This window comes from Puma concolor, chromosome A1 (genome assembly GCF_028749965.1).
Source record: "Puma concolor isolate L17-30 chromosome A1, mPumCon1.1.hap2, whole genome shotgun sequence".
Classification (NCBI taxonomy): domain Eukaryota; kingdom Metazoa; phylum Chordata; class Mammalia; order Carnivora; family Felidae; genus Puma; species Puma concolor.
Genome location: NC_141667.1, coordinates 96807694 through 96833355, shown reverse-complemented (window position 1 = coordinate 96833355; position 25662 = coordinate 96807694). Strand labels below are relative to the sequence as shown.

Here is a 25662-nt window from a genome sequence, read left to right as displayed (position 1 = left end):
ACATTTAAAAAATCATAAAAATGGAAAATTATTTCAATAGACATCTCTCCAAGATTATATACATATGGCCAATAAGCCCATAAGAAGATGCTCAGCATCTTTAGTTTTTAGGAAATTGCAACTCAGAAGCCAATTAAATACTTATCCACTAGGATGGCTATAATTAAAAAGGCAGACAATAACAAGTGTAGGCAAGAATGTGGAGAAAATGGAACCCTCAAACATTGCTGGTGGGATTGTGAAATAATACAGCTACTTTGGAAAACAGTTTGGCAGTTCTTTTAAAAGTGAAACAGAGGTCCATATGGCCTAGCAAATTTGCTAGATATTTATTCAAGAGAACTGAAAAACATATGTCCATATAAAAACTTCTATACAAATGTTTATAGCAGCATTATTCATCACAGCCAAAGGTAAAAACACCCCAAATATCCATTAACTGATGAATTGATAAACAAAATGTATATCCATGCAATGGAATATTACTCATTAAAAAAGTGAAGTGCCAATGCTTGCTAGATGGATGAAAAAGGATGTATTTTGAAAATATTAATGCTAAGTGAAAGAAGTCAGACACAAAAGGTCATATGTGTATGATTTCATCAATAGGAAATATCCAGAATAGAAAAATCTATAGAGACAGAAATTGGATTAATAGTTTCCAAGCACTGGGAGGAGGAGTCAAGAGTGACTACCAATGGGTAAGAGTTTCTTCCTTCTGGAGAGATGTAAATGTCTTTTTTATTGCATAAACACCTTCTATCCCCCTGCAAAACCCAGAAAAGCAAAGACAGTAGTTACCAATTACCTTGCCACTCAAAGATACACTGTTAAGACTTTTATTTTACATTCTTCCAATTTTTTAAAGTCCTTTTCACTTTATGAAAATAGGGTTTTTTTTTAATGTTTATTCATGTTTGAGAGAACAGAGTATGAGCGGGGAAGGGGCAGAGACAGAGGGAGACACAGAATCCGAAGCAGGCTCCAGGCTCTGAGCGGTCAGCACAGAGCCCAACCGCAGGGCTCAAACCCACGAGCTGTGAGATCATGACCTGAGCCAAAGTCGGATGCTCAACCTACTGAGCAACCCAGGTGCCCCTGAAAATAGTATTTTTAAATGTAAATATTTCTCTTTAGGCCACCACTAAGCTGTCATCTCGAACTTCCCTCTGTTACCATCTTGGGAGTTCCTTTTGCTTTTCTCATGATTATATTCCCTGCTTCCCAGTCTCCTGTCTTCCTGCTTGCTATAGTCTCTTGTTTTGAGGATGTGACAGGGTGGCATAGATAATAGTCTCAGCAGCCTGCTTGGCCCCTGAGACACACTGCGGCAGTCTGGGTTGGTGGTACTCAGCTGGTGACACGTTGTCATCTTGTCATCTTGGGATCTCCCTTTCCCATCATTGTGGAGATTCTCTGTTTTTCTCCGGTCTCTTGGCTGGAGATTCTCTTGGCTTTCCAGTCTCCTTTATCTTTTTATTTTCCTTTAGTCTTCCCCTTGCTGAGTTTAATCTCTTCTTTTTGATATAGCACATCCTCCAGTAGATTCTGGAAAAAAGATGCATGGACGGTAAGTTTTTTGAGACCTTTAAAAATGCCTTTAGTCTATGCCCACATTTGATGAGAGTGTAGATAGGTTGAAAATTCCAGGTTTAGAATTCTAAAGGTGTTGCTTATTACCTTCTGGCTTCTAGTGCTAGCACATGGCAGGCCCTTCCAATCTGGAAAATCTTGTATTTCGGCCTTGGAAATTTTCTTGAATTATTTCATTGGCAATTTCCTCCCTCCGTTTTCTCTGTTTTCGCTTTCTGGAATTTTTGCTATTTGGCTTTTGGACCTGCTAGTTGAATTCTTGTTTGTCTCTTAGACAAATCCTCTTAATTTTCTATTTTCTTTGTTTTCTTGCTTTACTTTCTAAGGGCAAGAGTTCAACTCTATCTCCATTCCTTCTTCACTTTGCTATCACAATCTTAATTCCAGGAGGTCTTTTATTCACTGCATATTTCTTGTGTAAGAGAGAAGAAGAAGCACATAATGTTCCATTCTTTTTTCACGTATATAGCATCTTTTCTTAGCTCTCTGATATATTGCCTATAATTGGTTTCTTTTTCTAAAAGTGTTCTTTGTCTTTCCTCCAAGTTGCTTTTTCTTTGTTTGCATCTCTTTCTTCCAAAGTGGAGGCTTTCCTCAGATGTCTGGTATTCTTTAACTACCCATGATTAAGGGTTGGGGGATAAAAGGCTGTTTGAAAGCTGTGAATATGTAGGTTGGGCTTGATAGTCCTAAGCTTTACTGTAGGGTGAGTAAGCCATTTGTTGGGAAAGACCCACCTTTGCACTAGCCAAATAAACCAGAGTTGTCTTTCCTATATCCTTCCAAGAGGGCAAAGGACTGAGTGTCATCATTCTGGGACTGAGAGAAAAAAAGAGCTGGAAATGTCTACATTCAGCATTCAGAAAATAGTCACTGAATCCTCCTGTTTTAAGTGTTCACTGTGCCTGTCAACCCATTAATAGCCCCAGTTCCAGAGACTTTGGGTTTGGTTCTTAGCTCTACTCAGGACAGTTTAAGAGTATTCTCTCCTACATCTAGGAAGGAAGAGCTATTATGGCAGAAAAGCTGAGAAGAAGAATCAAATCTTAGTTTTGACATTTCTCAAGTCTAAACCCCCAGGACCCAGTTTATGTCATTATGCAGCAAAAACTAAAACTTGGAAATAGGACAAAAATGATGACTGTGTGACCGTTCTAGAAAGTCTGTGAAGGGTTATCTGACTCACTCAGGGAATGTCCCTTTGGTTGTGGACCAGACATTGTACAACCCTGGTAAGTTAAAGATTCACTTGTAGAAAAATGATAAGGTGTGATGATATATTTAAGGGCTGGGGAGGAGGCTGGAAAATAAAGAAGATAAACCTAACTCTTATGTGTAGGGCATTAGCTTTTTTAGTATCTTTTTAATAATCTTATTTCAGTATTCCATTTCTCACTAACTATATAATCTGTTTCTCAAAATTTCAAGCTTTTTGTCTTGCTGCCAGTTCCTTCATTAATGAGCTAAGAAAACCTTGGTTTGAATTAGCCCTCTATATGTAAGGGAAATAGGATTTTATTTTTTAAAGAATTCGAGAATGGTGCTTATACACCAAGAATGAAATATCCGTAAGACTAATGCTCAGTGATAATAAGTTGTCTTTCCTGAACTTTCTCCCCAGATTAAATGAAGGGTCCCCAGGCTGGGAGAAAGAAGAATCAGGGAAGCCAAAGAGCTTAGAAACTGGAAGGTGCTAAGAAGAGGTCTGAGCTACAGAATGTAAGTAATTTACTTTTTATACAGTGGATCATTTTGTACTTCTGTTGTGTATTATACTCAGTAATATAGCGTAAACATCTTCATAGGCCAACAAATGGCCTATATATGATATATATGGCCTAGAATATGATTCTTCATTGCTACATAGCATTCCACCCCATGAGCTATTTTAATGGTTTAGAAAAACTCTGAACATTTCTCTTTCCACCTGGTAGGCAAACTCCATCGTAGTTATTTTAGTTATTAAGTCCTGAGTTAAAAGACAATCTCCTTATTGGAAAAAAACCTAGACTGGGTAGAATCCAACAAACAGTTTTAGTCAAGGATCTAGTGACCATAGTTGTCAAAGCCAAGTTAGCTTCTCTTGTAGAAAACTCTTTAATGAAGCTTTCTGCCCACCCCTAGCCCTGTTTTCCTGCACAGCCGGTGATCGGGAGGCAGGGATGTGCCTGCTGATGACAGGCTGGTGCTGGGCTTCTCTCAGCCTATAAACAGAAAGTAATAAATGGGCCTGCTCGAAAAGGCATGGGGAAGACTGCCGTGGACTTCCACAGCTGATGGAAGGATTCCTAATGTGGACAGAGATACTAGCGTCTAAAGGGCCCCAATCCCATGATGGAGTCTGCAATGGCCTCGGTATCCCCTGAAGTACACTTGTTAGTAGAAGTCTCAGAGTTGATCAGTTACCTTTTCCTGAGATGCTAGTTTGAATCATTCCCTGTTTGGGGTGAGGGGGTTGGGGGCTTACTTTTACCATAAATCAAAACGCTTCCAATTGAGATCTATGTGGGATTGGGGATTTTGTTGTTAGTGTGTGTGCACGTGCCTGTAGCTTTGAAAAACACGGTGTGTTTGGATCAAACAGCAGCATTTGGATAACTATGGTTTGGTTAAAACAGATTTCTATTTGCTCTTGCTATTATGTACATTTTATTCTGAAAATCACAGACACTTAGAATCTATTCAACAGGGTCACAAGATAGTTTTTAAAAGCTCATTCCAGTGATAGAAACAAAATACAAATTCCTAGTTTCTTTAAGAGAAAAGAAAATGTCACTTTCTTCCCTCAAGTGTTGAGAGAAAAAAATAATATTTGCATTATAAATCCTGATACTAAATTACAGGCAAAAATGTGACCCATGGAAGTTATTTTATTGTTCTGTAGTGTTGTGTTATATTCAGGGTATATTATCTTCGTTAGTTGGAAAAGCAAAGTTAGATTCATACGCAGACTTTCTTGGTAATTCATTTAATTTCCTGTTTTCTGTTTTTTTTGGTGACTTCTGTAGAAGGACTATTTAAAAAGCTTCCATTTGAGAATGGCCCAAGGAGCAAAGGAAACTTCTATTTTAATGCTTTATGAGTTGGAGAGAGGAATGCATCTCACAAAGCCTAAGCACTATTCCAAACAGTGACAAGACAAAGTTGAGCTGAGTGAGAGAACAAACTAGGGGCAAAGTCGTGGGTTGGGGAATGGAGGTTAGTGTTCATCTGCTTCATAAAAGAGAGTGATGATCTGTTTTCCACCTGTGAAATGGTAGAATGAGTGATTGAAGTCCAGTTGTCTTAACATCAGAAAAATAACATTGATTTCAGAAACTAATACATAATAATATATGTATATATGTATATGTATGTAACTTGTACACACCAAAAATAAGAATGATCATACCATTAATGGTTCTCAAAATTAAGATTGCTTTTTCCCCTGCTTGAAAAAGAAAACCTTAGCCAACCGAAGGAATAGACTTCAACACTCTGACCCTGTTGTCCAGCCCCCTTACCTTCCCCACACAGATCCTGTAGACTAGAACAGTTGGCATTGGTCACAAAGGCAGTTGACATGAATAAAACAGCTTTATCCTGGATTCCAAGATACCTGTGCAATGCTTTCCCTGAAGACTCTGGGCTTTCCCAGCTATAGAAACCACCCCCTTTCCCTTACTTTTCTCCAGGAGGACAGAGGAATCCACAGACTGTCAAGAACATCAGGTCTCCACCCACAAAGCAGAAAGCCTTGGAGAGGTGACACTTCCAAGATCATATTGTTTAATGTGTTTGCTATACCTTGTGAGGGACAATGGTCTTAAATGTTTTTGAAGTACAAAAGCTGTTCATTCCAAGGGGACTATCATTTTGCTAAGAATAGGACAAAGAGGTCTATTCACCCTCATCCTTAACCTCCTCCCTGTCCCTAAAAAAGAACTGGATTAAAGGGCACATGTCAGAAAATCTGATCTGGAGAACATGTGATGAAGTTTTATCCTTCATGAAAAGAAAATGTTCTGTTTTTCCCATTATAAATGCCTTGGTTCCTGCCAAGCCTCTTTTTATCCCAAATGTCAGAATATCCTGGTATAACACAGCAGAGATAGGGCAGCACAAACACTGAGTTATAATTTAATTCAATGTATACTCATTGAGAACTGTTATACTAAGAATACCTTCCTCACATCTCTTCCCCTGTCACCAGTAAAATAGTTTTTGATACTAAGAATTTCATTTTTAAAGAAAATTCTCCCACTAAATAAGACCGTGATGTTTCCATCTGGACTTTGCCATGGGCACCCTGGGCTGGAAGTATAAAGTACAGTCTTTCTCATGTTCTGGGAAATTCTCGTGGCCCAGTACAGGTAGCACCACTTTGAGCATCTGGCCAGTATTAGGGACTATACAGAGGGGCCAGCATGGCCATTTGCTTCCCAAGGCCAGGTGGTCATGAGAGACCTAGCGGGCAGGGACTATCAGTGCCTACCATGAAATAGGCGGTCAGTAAATGTTGAGATCTGAAATCTCAAGATCGGAATGATCAATATGCACTTTATTGGCTATAAAAATAGACTCATCTCTTCTTGTACTGGCTCAGAGAAGTGTGGGTATTCATGTAGTAGAGGAGGTTGTTTAAGGCAAGCAAAGCTCTGTTCTTTTTCAAACATGCCTGTTTCAAACATACTGTTCTTTTTTTTTTTTTTTAATGGCTTCTATTTCTTCTTGCATTGCCTTAATCATTTGAACAGAAGGGCTCCTCTTTGAGGCTCTTTAAGATGGAACAGAATGCTACCTTTAGGTTCCCTGCTTTGCACAGACCCCCAGCCTTGTCTCCTACCCCTAAATCTATGTCTTTGTCCAAAACACCCTTGGGCTCCCTCCACACCAGCTCACATGCATGGCACTGGTTTTTCTTTGTTTCCGGCACTCAAGAAGGGAATTATATATATTGTGGGAGGGGTCATATCTACAGCAGCTCAGATTCTCCTTTACATCATGGAAAAAGTATTCTCCTCCCATCTCCTTTACATCATGGAAAAAGTATTCTTTTAAGTTTAGAGATCTTGTCAGAATAATGTATGACCTTTAAGAAATGAATGCAACAAAATTAATACAGCTTAAAGTCTAACAGAATGAGTTTATATAGATCATGTAAACTCTGTTTCTTCATTCTCAAATATAAAAGCTGTTGCTTCCCTCTCCCACCACCACCCATTGGATATCATTATTTATGGGGAGAATTCTATTTCTTAGAATCATTATATTTTTGTCAGTAGAAGGGGAACTCAGATACCTTCAATGCCAGGGAGATACCACAGATAAGTGACTCTGACCAGGTGTAAGCCACCAGGGAGGGATGCAGGCTGGAGTAAAATGAAGACCTCTCTCTCACACAAAGGAAAAAAAAGAAGAAGAGAGACTCACTTACATGTTGCTGTCATTAAAAGAAATGTCGCAAATTTTCTTGTCCCCAGCTTTCTTTTAACAACAAATTCTGAATAGCATCAGAATATATAGATAAGTTGGTCAGAGCCTGAACAGACATGCAGGCCTGGGTCTGATTTATGAGAAGGTTTGAGGACTGTTGTACAAGGGTGCAGCTCAGGGTTTCCCCACCTTAACCTAAGCAACCACAGAAAGCCTTGTGAATCACTTAGCAAGTCAGAATCTTGCACCTGTTTCACTCAGAGAGGACTCCAGAAGCCCTGACACCATCACTTCCCTGTCACAAGGGGCTGGGGACCAGATTTTCGCCTATGAAGCATCCTGAGAAATTCTTTTCCCCCAGTAAACAAAACCTGACTGAAACCCCTTCTGATATATAGACCCTGGCCGAGTAGTCTGTGTGACCTCGTGCAGGGCCAAGAATTGCTTTTGGTCACTCGGTGGCATTACATATGTCTTAAAGGGGTTTGATTATGCAAGAAAGGTGTGGTGTGGTGTGGTGGCAAGAACAGGCTTTTGGAACAAGATCGACCCACTTCTGAATGCCAGTGTTGATGAACAGTGCATCACTGTCCAGTCAACAACGCTTTCTGAATGTCCACTAAGTGGTGGGCACTGTTCTAGACCCCAAGGAGACAATGGTGAACAAAGCAGAAAAGTCCTTGCTTTGGGGAAGTTTACATTTAGCTGGGGGGAGACTGGTAATAAATAAAAAATTAATTAAATGACATAGTAGGTTAGAAGGTGATGGGTGCTGAGGATAAAATCAAGTAGGGACCATGAATGGAGAGTGCAATTTAGTGTGTTCAGGGAAGCTTCACTGAGCAGATGACCGTTGGGCAAAGACTTGAAGGGGGTGAAGGAGAGAGCTGTCAAAATGTGTGGGGAGTAGGGTTCCACGGGAAAGTCCTGAGGTCGCTTCAAGTAACAACAGGGAGGCCAGCACGTCTGGATGGAATGGGGTGGGTGGGAGTGGTAGGAAATAAGTGGCTAAAGGCAATGAGGGGTGATCAGGCCATTGCAAGTACTTACCGTGAGCGAACTGGGGAGGTGCTGTGGGGTATATTTTGAAGGATTTCCTGATGGATTGAATGAAGTCTCAGAGAAGAATAATAGTCAAGAGGGAGCCCAAGGTTTTTGGCTTGAGCAACTGGAAGAGTGGAGGTCGCATCAACTGGGACAGGAAGGATGTAGGAGGAACTGATGGCAGGGAAGGGCAGAATCAGAAGTTCACTTTTGGAATTGTTCGGCGAAGATGATGAATAAACTGTGGCATAGGAGTCTGAAGCACACAAGAGAGACCTAAACTGAGGCTATAAATGTAGGATCATGTAAATGGTATTTAAAATTGTGGGAATCACTGATAGCACTGACGACTGATGGTAGACAGGGACGAGAAGAGGTTCTAGGACTGAGCCCTGGGACACATCGACACAGTAGCCCAGCTACTGTGGAGGATCTGGATGGCTGTAGGGGTGATAGGGTTAGGACCAAGGCACTCATTTTTCCCAGCTGCTAGCAGTTAACAATCTACCCCCCACCTCCAGGAATTGACCTCTGCTGAAGGAGGCTACCACACCCCAGGTTATACCCTCATCCCAGGGATGGCCTGGGTCCAATTACTGGTCAACTTAGGGGTTTAAAGCCCACCTAATATCTCATTTCAGAACTCTGAGGGGCCCTCCCAGCTCCAGAGCATTTGTGGTATCAATCAAAGCCATTGTTGTACCTGCTTCGCTGTTCAGCTTCTCCCTCGGCCTAACCCCACTGCCTTCAAGTCCTTGCAGGTGGTGTTTCCAGGAGCACCCCTGTATATAGATGTCTACCTCGGTTGATTTCTTAGGGGATCTGTTCTGAAACAGTAGCTTTGGGCACAGTGCTTGCTTTTACAGTTTCCACATTTGTAACATGGCAATAATTATACCTACCTGGCAAGATTGTTGTAGGGAGAAGAGACTTTGTGTGTACAGTGCCTAGAACAATGCTTGATTAGTGGCAGGCACTCAAAACTTAAGTCTTGTCAGAATCAGATTTCACTATTCCACTTTCTCAAACTCTCAAGAAGATTAGGAAAGGTAGCATTACAGTGCTCAGGAGGTCTGTCTGTCCTTCCCCTGAACTCCCCAGACTACATTCAGATGCTTCTTTTGTGTGCTCTGGCAGCACCCTCCACTTCTCACATCATAATTATAGATGGCACTATTCTAGACTACAATTGCATATTTAATTTTTTCCCACCCCTCTTTCCCATAAGGTCTATATCTGTCTTGTTCATGATTGTGTATCTCCAGGGACTAGCACATTGTAGGCATTTCATAAATATTTATTGAATTGAATTGAATCGAATCGAATTGACATGTGGCAGAGTTTACAGAATAAGGCAAGACTCAGTTTGGCTCAGCTCTGGGAATTAGACTCAAGTAACCTTTATGAAGCCCAAAAAAGACTACCATCTACCAATCTATCCATCTATCCATTTACTCAAGATTTAGAGAGCACCAATTTGTGCTAGACACCAGAAACAGGTATCAAACAAGATCTTACAGGCAAACAGGGGATAGACAGTGGACAATAAACAACCATAAAATCTGCTGTTAAAAAATAAAGGGGGAGAGAGAAAGGCAGCAGGGACTCAGTTAGACAGAGTGATTGGAGACTTCTGAGAAGAGGAAATTTAAGATGACCTGAAAAAATGTGTAGACGCTAGATATGGGAAAGGTAGGAATATTTCAGGCTAAGAAAGATCCTGACAAGGGGAGAGAAAACCAGTGTGAAGGAAGAAGAGGGAGGGAGGCAGAGGCTGAGTTGGTGGGAGGGGTGGGTTTGGGGAGGGCAGTCCGTGCAGAGCCTTTCTCACAGTGTAGTACACACTTTGAGACAATGAGAGAATTATTCTTGGTACTGTTGAAGAGAATGGATTATAGGAGAGCAAATGTGTGGGTAGGAGGGACTAGATCAAGTAAATCTCTTCCTGATACACTTTGAAAGGAACCATGATAGGACTACCTGACCATGGAGGTGAGGGAAGGGAAAGACTCAAGGATGGCTTTTAGGTTTGGGGCTTGATTCTCTGAGTAGATGGTTATAGGAATAAGAGAGACTGAGGGAAGTAGGCAGGATTTTAGAGAGAACCAAGAGTTCCCTTTAGGAAATGTGCAATTCCCTTTTGGAAACTCGAGAGCCTGCCTCAGGACAGTCGGCTGCACTCCTTGCCCAGACTCTTCTGAGATCGCCTGAAGTTCTTGGGGCCCCCGGGAAGCCTGGGGAAAAGAAGGCCCGCAGTGCTGGGGGTGAGTAACCACAGAGAGAACAAAGCATAAAGCAGTGCTTGTCTCCTGCAAAGATCAACACTCGATGTTCTTGGAAACTGAAGTGCAGGAGTTCAAATGTCTGCAGCCCCATTACCAGAAGGAGAGGTGTTCCCCAATCAGGAAAACTCACATCGAGCTCTCGGCACACTGCCCATGAATCCCTGAAGAAGGGTCCCCTCGTCTCACACGCCACAGGAATGGAAACCAGATCTGAAAGAGAGCACAGGCCTGCCAGTTGGGTGTCGTTCAGACATCTGCAGGCAATCAGGGGCCTCCTCATGCGTCTGGTCCTGCTCACTACTGGCTTTGTGCTAAGAAAAGCACATTTCTTCTGAGACCACCGGTCTGTCTAATCCACAAAGTGTGCTCTGAGACTCATTGGGCTTCTGGGGGTCGAGGATGGGCGAGGAGGGTGGCCGGGAGCCTCATCCCTTAGCTTGAGCACAGGGGATATGACAGCATCGAAGCCAACCACCAGTTCTTTTCAAGCAAGTGTCGGGAGTAACTCAAGTCCTAATGCCATTTGGCTGTGAGCACCACAGAAATCCTGTCACTGGTCAGCCTGGGTCACAGAGCCCCTGTTCCTCAACTCTGAGGCCTCTCTTTTAATTGCTGTGATTTGGCCAGTTCTCAGCACAGCCCAGTAGTGCACTCTTGATCCATCAGGGACATAGGAAATTTTCTCTTTAGTTACACTTTTCTGTGCCAATGAGATTATTTTAAGGTGCTACCCCCCACCCCCACCGCCATTTCCCCTCTGTGTTAAGGCTGTGCTCATTAGCCATGAGAGACTGAATATGCAAACGGACAGTGGCCAGACCATACCTAAAAAGAGAACCCTACTCACAACTTTCAGCAACCTGCCTAGGAAACCAATTCCCTTATGTATAGTAAACAGCCTGGAAGCCAGTCTGCTGTACATGAGGCTTGTGAGAAGCCAGGTTGCCATCTCTTGTGACAATCCAGAAAGCCAATCGATAACTTCTTTAACAGTCAGCCACAGATGGCCAGAGCTTGGTTAATAACTTCCAGATTCCCTAATCCTTGTCCCTGCTTTCAACTTAGGACTAGAGAAAGTCAAATATGCACCTTTAACCAATCATACAGGATGCCCCACTCCTATTTAGCCAGCCTCCAGCTTCCCCATGCCACCGGCCTCCAAGCAGGTGCACCAGAAGCCTTCCCTTTCCTCCACTCTAAAGCTTTCCCATGCCTCTGCCTGCCTTTGAGTCTCTACTAAAACGTATGTGACAGCGGCTGACTCCGCTGCTTTAGTAATCTCTGATAATAGGCTTTGCTTTCTTCATTTGCTTGATCTTGATTTCTGCAGCCATTTATGAATTTTTTTCCTTTATGAGTTTCTGAAAAAATAATTTAATAGTACATTTGCGCAACCATATTGAGTCCTAAGGTACAATTAATCTGCTGTAACAGACCCCAAATACTATGGCCTAATTAAGACAGAAGTTCATTTCTCTCCCACGTACCTGTCTGCAGCAGCGGATGGTCGAGGCCTGGATGGTTAACTGTGTTCCTTGAAGCCACTCAGGGACCCAGATTCCTTTCTCCTTGTTGCTCTACTGTTCCTTGGTATGTGCAGAAAACAAACTGACTCAGTCCCATGCTGTCTGTGCTCTGGCTGTAGAAAGGAAGAAAAGCTTCCCTTTCAAGGATGTGGTCTGGAAGTTACACACTTCACTTTATCTTATAGTTGGTGAGAACTCAGCCTCATAGCCACACCTGGTTGTCAGGGAAGCTGGGAAAAGTAGTCTCTGCAGGTCTAACACCTGTGGAATGGGAGAAAGTAGATGTCAGAGGACAAATTGAAGCCTTGCCCACATCATGCTGGGTAAAAAGGGATACAGAGTACACATGGCTTTTGTCCTCAAAGGTTAACCAGTAATGGTTCATGTGTAGGGTAAAGACTAGATCTTCTAGCCAGGCATTTAAGAGCTACCACACTCTGGCTCTTTCCTCTTTCTCCAAAAAATTCCCTTCTCCCTTCCCTCCCATGTGTTCCTGCCAATGGAGTCATGCCACACGCTGCCATAATAACTACTTTTAATTCAAATTAATTCCTTTGAACATTTATTCTATCCAATTGTTCAAGAATTTTTAAACCACACCCCTGATTGCTGGTGATTGAGGGGGAGGGTGGCATAGCCCCCCACTGTTGGCAGAGAATTTCCCTACCCCACTCCCCAATTGTGCATACCAGACTCTGTTGTCGTTAACTCTGTCTGCTCTGGTGCCCAACCACGAATTCAGTCAGGGAGAACGTCCATCTCTCCATCATCATATTCCCAGCACCTGGCTAGGCCCTGGTGCACAGAGTTTGTGTTGGACAAGCAGACTGGGTCATAGCTCTTACTTCTTAGGTCTTATCATCTGAGGAAAGCAACCCCCCCTCCCCCCCAGAATGAAGACTACCCTTCCCTGGCCCTACCATTCACCTGGCAGCAACTCATGAGAATCCAGACAGGCACACTGGGGAAATAACAGAGTTTTAAGCTCATATCATCATTGTGATGGTTAATTTGATGTGGCAGTATGTCTGGGCAAAGGGAGGCCCAGAGAGCTGGTGTATCTGTAAGGGTATTTCTGGAGGAGATTAGCTTTTAAATTGGTAGACAGAGTAAAGAAGATAGCCCTCACCAACATAAGTGGGCATCATCTAATTCATTGAGGGCTTTAATAGAAGAAAAAAACAGATAAAGACAAAGTTGCTCTCTCTGCTTGAACTAAGACATCCATCTCCTCCTGCCCTTGGACACTGATGCTCCTCGTTCTCAAGCGTTTGGACTCATACTGAATTATACCCCTGGCTTTCTTGGTTCTCCAGCTTGAAGACAGTAGATCATGAGACTTCTTAGAGTCCATAATTGCATGAGCAAATTCCTATAATAAATCTCATCTCTGTCTCTATCTGTATATATATATATCTATATCTATCTAATCTGTTGGTTCTATTTCTCAGGAGAACCCTGACTAATACAAACATAATCTTGGAGAAGCTGCTGGGGTGCCCATTCACACATTAAAGAACTTGGAATATTTCTCCCCTGTGTGATGAGGGCAGTTTTCAGGCCCATGTGGTCTGGCCACTGGCATGTGACTTTCATCTACTAGTCTGTTCCCTGGAACAGCATGTTCTATGGCTCGTTTTGATCTGGCACAGTCAGATCCCCTCCCCACAGACCCTGGCCATGAACTAGCAGCCATTCTAAGGACACAACGGGCTCTGCTTTCACCCCACCAACACAATGCCCAGCCAAGTCCTCTTAGACCTGCAATGTCCTCAGCAGTTTGAAATCTCCTCAAACCAGTGGAAGGTTTATTAGGTATATATTTACAGAAGAAGCTGAGTTAGCAGCTTTATGTGGCAGAAAGGTTAATAGGGAGGCTTTCTGGTGGTAGCATTCTGCCTCTTCTCTGTTGGTCTAAGCAGTTCAGCTCTGACCCCAACTTGCATGCTCTTCTCAGGTAAACAAAAGCCGTGTATGACTTACTTGAACAAGCCCCATAGTTTCAATATGAAGCAGCTCATCGAATGAGTCCTTCCAACTCTCTCCCTGTAAAGATTTCTGGTAAATACAATTTTTTCCATCCTGTCCCATTTACAGGAATGTCCTGGCATTCCTTATGAATTGCTGCCATGCCCCTAACCTAAATCTCATCTCAAACAGCTCCGCCTCTACCGCACAGCTACCCGGCTCCTTTATGTCTCCCGTTCCCAGCCCAGCCCCAAGCGAGACTGTGGTCGTCTGCCTCTCGGTTGCTGCCTTAGGATATTGATGGGAAACGGCATCGAGTGACTGTGTTTCATGCCTCTTGGCCTCCAAAGAAGCAAATTAGGGTTTTAAATAAGATGAACTAGGCTTGAGTGGGAGTGGGAAGACCGCCAATTACCATCTCTTAATTCAAGGTTGCTAGCAAAAAGGCTTGAACTATTTCTACTTTTAAACAAAGTGAAAATTTGATGTTAATTCTGACCTAAAAATGTGGGTCTGGAGGGGAGAGAGAGAAAGAAAGGAGATGCTTTCCTCCTCTGATTTCAACTGGGAGTTGTGTTAAATCCAGCCCTCCAAGGTGCTGGGGTGGGAGGGCTTTTTCTGATTTGCAATAGACTCCAAGCCACCGTGGGCCCACCAAACCCAGGTGCACTCTGTTGCTTTCTGTAGCCACCAAAGCTACAGACTTTCCTGCTCCAACTTCCAGCAGCTTTCCCCAGTTTTACCCACCAAGACTCAAAAATTGCGGACAGAAGTTATTTTCCGGTTTCTTTACATTGAACTGATTACATTGTTCACGTTACAACACCTGCAAATACCTGAGAGAGTCCCAGTCTATTCCAATTTTCTCATCATTAGCATTTTTAGCTTCCCACATCTGCTAATAAGAACAGAGCTGTGGGTTGAGGTAATCCCTTCCGAAACTAAATTATTTTGTGTATGCAGTAACCATTCTGGGATTATGGCTACACTCCACTGACATAACAGACGCATAAAGATGATGAATAGAAGTTGCAGGCTTTGCAACCACAGAAGATAATTCTGGCTTATCCTTGTCTCCAAGCAAGCTGTACATTCTTTAATATCTGAATTTTAAAAGCGAGGACCAAGATGGTGGAGAATTTTTTAATGACTTAACGCATTTAGTATAAGTACCGCTCTATGAATCATTGTGCTGGTAGGAGCAGGAAGAAGGGGGAGGTGGATAAGAGAAAACAGTGGAGTAGGTGGCACAGAAAGAGGAACACGTGGGCTGTTCCAGACTGTTTCAGGCAAGCGCCTGAGATGGGGTGCCTCCCTCTCAAACCACCCTGAATTTTCATCACAGTGAGTGATGAAACACCCCTCACCACCACACCCTCACCTCCCCACAGAGATTGCAGACTTCCTTTGGGGTGGGGGGGTCTTCTGTCTTCTCGCTTGCCAGGAGCTCACGAAATAATATACCTTTCAACCCAAGTCCTGCAGGGGTAGGCACCTAGCAGAGGGAAGGCGGGAGTAGTGACTCATCTGTGATGAAATTTTCACAAGTCTAGAGTGATATGAGAAAAACAAGGATAATTATATACATATATATAATTATAATCATATGTATGTGATGGTGTAAGATTACTAACTCATTTGGGGGGAAAGACTGTTCATTATACGGAGATTATGCTTTTAGCACTCATTTGGGGTCAAAAAGTCCTATTATGAAAAATGTATGACAGAAGATGCTAGGATTTTTGTGTTTGGTTTTGATTAATCTGTCATTTGGCAAAATTAAAAGCTGACTATCCTGTGTATGTCTCCCACCCTCCCACTTCTTTTTAAAATTTTACCAATTTGGGAAATTATAGTTCTGAGAAACCACTGGCCCGGAGCTCCACGGCCAGCCTTGAGCCCCACCATGGGTACCAGCACCCAAATGCCCTCCCAGCTTGCTTGAAAGGCATGATTCCCACTGCCTTCAAGGTCAGTGCATTGAGTTCAAAGCCAGGAGTCGGTCAATGTGGGATGTTGCCTAGTGCCCCTTACTGTCTTTGCTTTGTTCACTCCATGTGAATGAACCTTTTCTTTTGGGTCCTCTCCAACTCCTCAGGGTCTCCTCCCAAGCTCCCAAGACAGCATTAAAAAGTCAGAGAGGGGTGCCTGGGCAGCTCAGTCGGTTGAGTGTCCGACTTCAGCTCAGGTCATGATCTCATGGTTCCTGGGTTTGAGCCCCACGTCAGGCTCTGTGCTGACGGCTCAGAGCCTGGAGCCTGCTTCAGATTCTGTCTCTGGCTCTCTCTGCCCCTCCCCCACTTGTGCTCTGTCTGTCTCTAAAATAAATAAAGCTTAAAAAAATTTTTAAAGATAGATTTTCCTTTCTTTCACTCCCACACACCTGTGTTGCTCCAGCAGGCAGACCCGTGAACCTTGCATAAGGGGATGGGGGTGTTTGTGGATAATTATTAATAAATGACAACAGGCACCTCTCAGGAATCCCTCAGGATATGGAGAGGTGACACAGCCTAGTGTTGCTGTTTATATGAGTGAAGGTGTACTTCCCACACCAAAACTTGTGACATGTTTACAGACAAATAAATCCAACTCAAGCGGCACATCTGTCGTCAGAGCTTTCCGCAGCTGTGCTATGATAGGGGCGCAGTCCTCTCCTGCTTCTGTGCCACCCCCAGGAGAAGCTGAGTGTCTTGAGGCTCGGTGGCAGCATTTGTGAATGGATGTCATTCCATTGGTGGGGGAGGGAACAGCACAGAGGGGACAGAGCCTAGCAGAGAATGAGTGACTTATGCAATGGGGATTTGGGTCTGATTTCTGGTTCTGTCACTTCCTGGCTTAGGGTCTAGGGGCTCCTTGATTCCAAACAAGTGAAGCCAAGCTCAAACAAGATTGAGATGCAGGGGTGTCTCATGGGATCCACGAGTGGGATGGCAGCTGAGCCTCAAGAAGGAGACTCATCAGAAGCCAACAAGAAAGAGCAGGTTCACTCTTGGCTTTTCCTCACTGCCTCCCTCTGCGCCTGGCTCAGCAGCTCCTGCCCATGAGGTGGGCAGGAGACCACTGCCTCACAGCCCCTGGGTTTACACATTGTAGGTCCAGACACTGGATTGTGACTGTCAGCCTCAAACCCAGTTTCCTGGGGGAGTCACCCCATTGGCTTAGCCTGGGATGGCTTTCCACTCCTGCTCCGGAAAGCAACAACATGGGGCCAACAGCGCTGCTGAGGCCCAGATGAGTTTGCTAGGAAGGCTGTGTCACTGTTAGCAGGGCAGAGATCTGAAGTGTGTTTAACACTGGCCAAGGATCAGCCTCGGAAGAGCCTGCATCCCTCTCTGTAAAATGGAGCTGTGGAAATGGCCTATTTCCATATATTCCTGAAAAACAAACACCTCTTCATGGACTAAGAAAACACTTGGTAATATTAATTTAATGTCTCTTATGATAAATTCTTTTATTCTTATCCTTTGAAATGTTGGAAAATATAAGAATAGATAGGTCTGAGATCAGGCAAGAGTATGGCAAAGAGTGAGTGACTGTTTCCAGATCCTAGGCATTGCCAAAAATAGTGACAGTCCAAAGCTACAGAAAATATTTTTTAATTATCTTTTTCTCATTATAGAAGAGCATATTCTTATTATAAAGCATCCAAATGATACAGGAATGTATTCAACAATAAGTAAAATATCCCCCATGATCCACTCTTGCCCCCAACCTGAAAAATCCCAGAACAACATCGCTACAGTTTAGTTAATCCTCCTAGGTGGTTTTTATGCATGTTCGCTTACGTGCATGGACTCGACACACACACACACACACACACACACACACACACACACACACACACTCACACACTCACACACTCACACGCACACACACACGCTCTGACTCAGGTTTGTTGCTTTTTCCTACAGGACAGAGTCCTGTGATACATATTCTTTTAAATGTGTTTTTAATTAACCTGTCCTGCATCAATATATATAGATCTAGTATCTATAACCGCTGTGAAGTATCCCTTTATAAGGCCATACCACAAAATATCTATTGTTAGATACTAACAGTGACCATAGAGATACGGCTAGAGAACACTGAAGCTAAAAGAAAGTTTATTCTTTTTTTTAAAACCTTCTTTATCTCTCTCCTTAGAACATTCCAAAAGCCTTTGGAAAAGAGAAGTGGCAGGAAACCCAAATAGAGGCAAAGGTAAAAATAAATGCAGTCCCTCATCGGGTAGGTAGCTGAGCCACGGCAAGATGTCTGGCAGTGCTGGTGACCCTTATGGCACCTCAAGGGCTCAATGAATTCATGTTGAAAATATAAATGGCTGTAACTTTATCTTCAGATGTAAGAGTTCAGAATAGTATTGCGACATGTTTAAAGACATGGTTCAAATGACTAGCTGGAGGTTTCCACACAGATATCTTTATTCTGATATCCACAAATTCATCCTAAATGCATACTCTGAGTCATACAGGCTTTAAAGAAACACAATTTTGCACTTATGGCAAGATGGGGTTTCTCTCCACCTGCCATCTCATCCTGGAAATAGAGCACTTATTCAGTTTTCCTCTGGTGCCTTGTCCTTATCAAACCAAGATAACAGAAGAGGTCTTCGGTAAGACCTGTTAAAATGTCCGGTTTGTACTGCCAGTCAGCAAAAGGTCATCTGAAAAGTCCCCTGGCAGTGTCATTAATCAGGAGGAGAAGAGCCCAGACTGGACCTCCTGAGTTTGAAACACTTGTATGGGAAATGCTTTTCTTTTTTTCCTGTTGATAACTCCTAAGCCTTTTTGATTTTTGGCCAGATGCTTGTCAACAAGAGATAAGTGTGTGGGGGATCTTAGAAGGAGGATGGGAAATTACGGGGGCAGAATTGAGGCATACGCTGGAACTGCCTGTCTAACCTATGCTTAGCACACATGCCTCTCCTTCCTCCTCAGAAGGACAGACAACCACCCAGGTGGTCATGGAACCAAGTCAGTGTGTTCAGAGGCAGACACATTTCTGATGACCTGTATGAGGGGGGATCGAGTAAGGAATTGTCTGCTTTCCATTAAACACAACCACGATGACTGATGTCTGATGATAGGTGAAGGACTGCGCCAATTCTGGGGTGCCAGAATGAAGGAGATGCCATCCTTGGCCTCCAGGAGCTTACAGTCGAGGGGCCCAGATGTAATACAGACGGAATGACCTAAATAAGTTATAACTAAATACCAGGAGAGAAAAAGAAACAAGTAAAAGAGGCTTATAGTGAGCCTGCCACTTTGTAATACGCTTTCACATCGATATGCTTATTTAGTGGAGTTGACGTAGGAGTACCGTTAGTGGTATGGGACTCTCACTCCCAGCCGGCCAAGCTCTTCTACATTCAGGCTGTATTCACTGTTCCACAACATTAACCTAACTGTGGCTTCCTTCCATTTCCCCCCTCTGAGTCAAGTTTTAAACCCCACCTATTTTATTTTTTTTTCTTCATCTTGACTGATGCTACGCACCCCAAGACCATCTTTGGGTGTTAGGTCAAATTAAAGTCTCTATAGACCAAGTCAGATAAAAGGATGGATAAGGATTATCCCATGAGGGCAGAGAAGATTTCTCTCTTACCTGATGAAAAGAACTTGCAAATGGAGTCTTTTCGCCATGCTAACCTCACATGGCAGCGTCACATGTTGCTCCCAGTGAGTAGGGATGGTCAGTGGTAGGTGTGCTTAAACTCTTCAGTCCAATCATGCCCACCTCCTTCCTAGCTAACTTGGTCACTTCATACCTTTGCTGGAGTCTTTTTTAGGTTTAAGTAGCCCTGGGCTGTCTACATCCTTCAGAGCCCCCTCAGAAACAGTTTGACGGGACTCAGGTTATGGTACTGCCCTGCCTCATGGCCATGGGACTGTAGCCCTGGATAAAGTGACACGTGGTGACTAAAATGACCCTTTCCATGTCCCCAGCTGTGCCTGGCACCACAACCTGTGTTTCAGTCCTGGCCTTGAAGCTCTTTTGGAAACCTTTTACAAAGGCGCTTCCTTTCACAACGAATAATCCCGGATTTCAGGGTTGTCCTCACAAGAACTCAGCTTCCACTTCTTGATGTGTCATAGGCTCCAATTTTCATTATTTTTTTAAACACTTTTTTCCAGATTTTGAAAAAATTTTCTGGGGGAACCGCTCCCAGAGTCCTCTGAAAACATTAGCTCCTTGGCCTTCTTTCCCCATAAAGCCTAGTCTAGGCTGTCAGATGCATGGACTTCATGGAAACTTTCTGGAGTTACCTCTAATCCTCTGATCTCGGAAGAAGAGGGATCCAGTAAGCAATTTCACAATGCCACAATGCCACCAGGGAGGCTGCAGACCTTGACTAAAGAAAGGTGCCTTCGGGAGAAGCAGAGAAGAGCCCCTAGAAGCCCCTACACTGTGGCCATTCCTCTTGTAGCCCTCTGTGTACTCCTACCTACCCTCATCATTCACCACCCCTCCAGCCCATTGGAGAGGGGAAGATGTCTGTGGCCCCACATTTCTGAGGTTCCATTCATGATCCATGCCCCACTGCATGCTACAGGTTATTGAATCTTAGAGCTCCATGGAAATCTTAAACTTGAAAAATCACTTTTGGCCAGTTGGCATCCATTTTATGTCTTGGGGTTACAACACCTCAATTTTCTTTATGAAACTGTTTCCCCCACAGTGTGTGGCTTGGTTAAAAATGTGCCAGTATGCCCTTATCTGCCTTCCCCGAGGGGTGGGCAGTGATCTGAGTGAAGCTAGTTAGACTGAATATTAACAAGTGAAATAAGGAAGAGGGAGGCCGTCAGAACTCAGGCATTCGAAAAGGACCCCACCACCACTGCCTGACAAGGCCACTGATTAAATCTTGCCAACTAGCCCCTGAAGCTGTCCTGGTTCCTGTCCTTTTTCAATCCTAGTTCTCTAGTCTTTGCTTCAATTCTGTAAGCTATTAGATAGCCCCATAATAGATTTTCCTTTACTTTTTCCTTCCTTTCCTTCCCTCCCTCCCTTCCTTCCTTCCTTCTCTCTCTCCCTCCCTCCCCCCTTCCTTTCTGTCCTTTCTTCTTTGTTTTTGCTTAAGTTTGCTAAAATCAATTTTTGTTGCTTACAACCAAAGCAACTTGGCAAAGGATTTATCTGACTCCGCTGCTTTATTTCATGAAGAAACTGAGGACCAGGGCAAGTCTTGCCAGAAGTCACACAGCAGAAGAGAACAGAGCTAGACAGAGAGCTCACGTCCCCTTGGTCCCTCTCCAGGCTCTTCAGACTCCCCCAGGCTGCCTGTGTGTCTTTGGTAACTGAGGCAGCATGCAGGACACAGGACCCCTTCCCCTCTGTGACTGGGTGATGGTGGCCCCATAGCTCTGGAAACTTCTCTGCACCTCAGGTGCTAAAAGCTAAGAAGAATCTTTAGTGTCTCTGATATAATCCATTGTCTTCTTGATGTTTTGGGGGCGTGAGTTGCTAAATGCCTACTAAGAAAATAGCTCTACACCAGATCTGGGGCTGAGGGGAGGCTTGAGAGGGTTATAGTATAAAGGAAAGCACTATCTCAGCACCCAGAGACACACCCTCTGGGTGTGTGGCCCTCACCCTCTGCCCAGTGCTGTATTGTGGGAGTCCAGCTGCCATGATGGCTAGTATTCCAGGAAGTGATACTTTTCAGGGTGCTCCCCTCACCTCCACAGGGTCCTTGCTTGTCCCTGCGTCTCCACTCCCAGACCCACTCTTTAAGTCAGTTCCATGTGATTTTGCACCTGGACATGTGTCAACTGCCTTCTACAAGACCTCTCTGCCTCCCTCTATCCCATTTTAGGAGATATTTATGAGGGTAGATCAGGTCACACTGCCCTTTCCAACCTTTAGTAGCTTCCCACACCTGTGCAAGGGTGGAAAGATTAGAATAGCAGCCACAGCCTTCCCAGCCCCTTTATCTGACCTTGATTTCTATTCAATGAGATCTCTCCCTCTCCCCCTCCCTCTCCCTCTCTTCCTCCCTCTCCCCCCCATCCCTGCCCCCCCCTCCAGCTGTGCTTCCCAGCCTCCCTTCAGCTCCTCCTTTAGAAATACTTTCTTGTTCACACTCCTTGCTGCGCCCTTCCTCCTCTCGCCAGACTGCTGTCTCTTCCCTAGTGCTCCCTGCAGGGATTTGCTACTGCTTGTATTGTGGGGTTCCCACCCCGCTTTGCAGGAGCATCAGTCATGGCATACACTCTCTCGCTGGATTGTAAGTGCCTCCAAGGCAGGAACTAAGTACCCCACCCACAGTGCCTAGCACATAATGCTCGGAAAGAATGTGTTCAATTTGTTCATTCAAAAAATATTCACTGAATATAGAACAGTAGGCGTATTAGCTTTGATTGGATGCCAGTTCTGACCGGCCCCTTCTCCCTCAAGAGATTTTTCTCCTTTTTCACCAAGAAGCTCTGGTTCTCCTCTGTCCCCCAACTTCGTTCCACCTTGTAGGTTCACATCTTGCCCTCTCCCAGCCAAATCACATTATAACATTTTGTCACACTGGCTCTCTCTGCTAGAAAGAAAGAAAACATTAGAAAGAGAGAGACACATTACATCCACTAGGATGTCATCTTGTTTCCAGTTTTATTGAGAAAGAATGACACACGCTGCTGAATGATTTGAAAGCATAGAGTGTGAGGGTTTGGCTTGCATGTATTGTGACACGATGACCACAATAAGTTTAGTTAGCATAGGGCATCTTCTTGATCCCCTTCTCTCTTGTTCCTCACCAAAGGTGACCGCACTCCTGAAGTTAGTATTTATGTGCTTTACATGCACTTATCCTATATATATGGTCAGTCCATTGAACCAGGAACTTGAAGAGACCTGCTGCTTCAGCAAATAAATAAAACGTGGGCGTTTGTAAGTGTGGTGGGGCAAGAAATCTCTGTATGACAATACACTGACCCCCAGATTAAAAGGGCATTAACGGCAGTGGGCCCAGAGGTTCCCTCACTCTTTGATGGCTGTGAAGACCACGTCCTTGAGAGCCTGGGGAGAGGACTCCCCTGTTACCCCCACACAACCTTGGGTGTAAACCAACACGGGTGTCATCCCAGCCTTGCTCTCCACCCACCAGCCTGGACCAGCCCTTGTAAACTGGTCTAGTTCCTTATCTTTCATCCACAATAGCAGATTAAGTTTGCATATGTTCAATTTTATATAAATAATGTGCTGTTGTCATTTATATCATTCTGCAAAGTGCCCTTTTTTTTTTTTTTGCTCAGCCTTATGTTTTGAAGGTTTATAACTCCATTATATCTCAAAAAAAGTATGCATATAGCAAAATTTGTATCTTCTTTTCCCGCTGAAAAACAACCCAAATTTAAAATTCTCACAATCTACAGTGAACATACTTGTACATGTATGTGTCTTTGTTACTATGTGTGTTTCTTCCTTTTCTCACTTTATGCTTTATGACAGTCTGATGGGAGTGTAAAGTCCTGTCTCCTTGTGATTACAATTTGTATTGTTCTGTAACTAGATGGAGTCCAACCACTGAGTCAGGCATCTATAAACTTTTTCTGTAAAGGGCTAGATAGTTAATATTTTAGACCATTTATCCTTTACTGCAGTACATAACCCTGCCCTAGAGGCATAGAAGCAGCCACAGACATTCATTCATAAGCTAATGTGCATGTTCTAATTAAACGTTATTTATGAAAATGGGAGGCCAGCCAGTAGGCTTTGGTTTTCTGACTTTTGTTCAAGAGACAGTCTCTGAAAGACACAAACCAGTAGAAAGATAGTCAAGATCTGAACAGGCAGTATACAGAAGGTAATGTGCAAATGGCCAATAAATATAAAGCAGTTCAATCTCAAGTTACCCAGAAAGTTGCGATCAAATTCCCTCCCTGACACCGCCCTAAAAAGGTACTTGTAGGACAGCAGGAGGCAGCATGCAAGTGAAACCAGTGATAAGAGCATCCTAAGACACCTCTCCCCACACAGAATGAGGGGGTAGGCCCTGTCATTTACATACACTCAAAGCATCCAAGACCATCCTTGGCACCCTCAGATGCACGTAAAATATGTACCTCCTGCCATTCAGCAAGGCAGGAGGCAAGAAGTGCATCTGGTGAAATCACTGATGAGAGACAGAGAAAATTTCCAGACCATCCTTCCTGAAGGGTAAATTCTTTCTTTGCGAAGGGAGAATTGGACAATGGAATAACAGCAGAGGCAAAGAGGTTTCCAGAGGACTTTCTGCTTGGTCAGCTGTAATGTGTTTCCTCTGAACATTGCTGATGTCATACATTTTAAGTGACTCAAGCTTAACAAGAGTTTACCATTAGAGAAGCGTCCCACTACCCTGAAGTGTGATTAGCAGGGAAACTAATAGCTGCAGAGTTTGCAAAACTCTCCATCTTCCCTGGATTAAGTTTGCAACCTGGGAAAACATTGGAAACAGATGGTTCAAGATCATGGCTTAACGAGCAGACCTGTGAGGCACTGAATTTTTGCCCGTGGTACACTAATGGAGGAAACTGTACCCTGCCCCCCACTCCACCCCTGTGCAGTTGGGAGGACCCTGATATGATGGTTCTAACGTCAGGGATGGGCCCCAGGGGACAGGGCTTTAAAACACAGGCCTATCTCACCAAGTAAGGAAGTGCTAATGCTCTTCTAACCCACCAGGGTGCTCTGAAGCCTTCCTTGTCTCAAATGTCAAACAGCTCTTAGCTGGATGACAAGGCAGATGCTATGGGCCACAGCCAACTGAGGCACATAAGGAATGAACATAGGCCACCCCTATTTCCCCAAAGATCCCCAAACCATATCCCATTGCAGAAGTCACCACTGCAGGATGGTCCTCTCATCCGCACCCCATCCCCTGCCCGCAAACCGAGTGAGGGAACAAGTAGCCTGAGAAGCATAAACCTGCTGACACAGAAGGAGAGGCCTCGGCAACGTGCATGGCTGGCCCAGGACTCCAGTTCTCTGTGTTAGGTCAGATTCCATAATGAGCTAACTCTAGTCAAAATGCCCCCACTGTAGAGCATTTTCAGAATGATACCAACACGGGTCTCTGGGAAAGGGCAGCCTTTCAGTCCTGACAGCTATTTCTCAACAACTAAGGTCTTTCTCAGAAACTGTTTTCTTCTTTCTTTCTTTCTTTCTTTCTTTCTTTCTTTCTTTCTTTCTTTCTTTCTTTCTTTCGATAGAGAGCACATGCTTAGGGGAGGGGCAGAGAGAGAGAGAGAGAGAGAGGGAAAGAGAGAATCCCAAGCAAGTCCCAAGCTATCAATGTGGAGCCCAACTCGGGGCTCATCCCACAAACTGTGAGGTCATGACATGAGCCAAAATCAAGAATTGGACACTTAACCAACTGAGCCACCCAGGTGCCCCTCAGAAACTGTTTTCTTAAAGCCTCTGTGACCCAATTGGTGCCTCAGATTGTATCAGAATATAGGAACAAAGGGTTCGAAAGGTACCATTCTGACTTGGATTACACAGGCTCTTGTTCATCCCCACTTTGCTCTAAATAGGTATCCCACAAATAATATGGACATTCCCCAGAGGCAACTCACTCTTCCCTAACAAGACCTCTCCCACTAGTGGTGCAACTGCCCAGGCTGCTGGGAATCACTCTTATTCTGCTGTGAGTGAACACATTCTGCTGGGACCCCTGGGCATCAGCGGCCCCCTGCTGAATCTGCTGGGGTGAGGGGGGGGGTCCAGGTGGGGGGGGTGTGATGCACATGCCCATATACATCTGGCTGGACCCTACCTTGTACCGAACAGTGTCTGTTCCTCTTGTGAGGGATGATTGGCCCATTCTCTGACTCTGTGTCTCGCTTTGCTACTTGGAC

The 25662-nt window shown here is 44.1% G+C and overlaps 1 long non-coding RNA gene across 1 annotated transcript in view; it reads right to left on the bottom strand.

The window, feature by feature from the left end:
* Positions 1 to 11950, bottom strand: part of LOC147584316 (uncharacterized) — a 49624-nt gene extending 37674 nt beyond the window's left edge. Inside the window, exons 1-2 of the long non-coding RNA XR_015255341.1 lie at positions 11825 to 11950; positions 10468 to 10547 (exon numbers count right to left, since the gene is read on the bottom strand). This is a non-coding gene — a long non-coding RNA (uncharacterized LOC147584316). The remainder of the gene's footprint in view (positions 1 to 10467; positions 10548 to 11824) is intronic.
* Positions 11951 to 25662: the final 13712 nt, after the last annotated feature.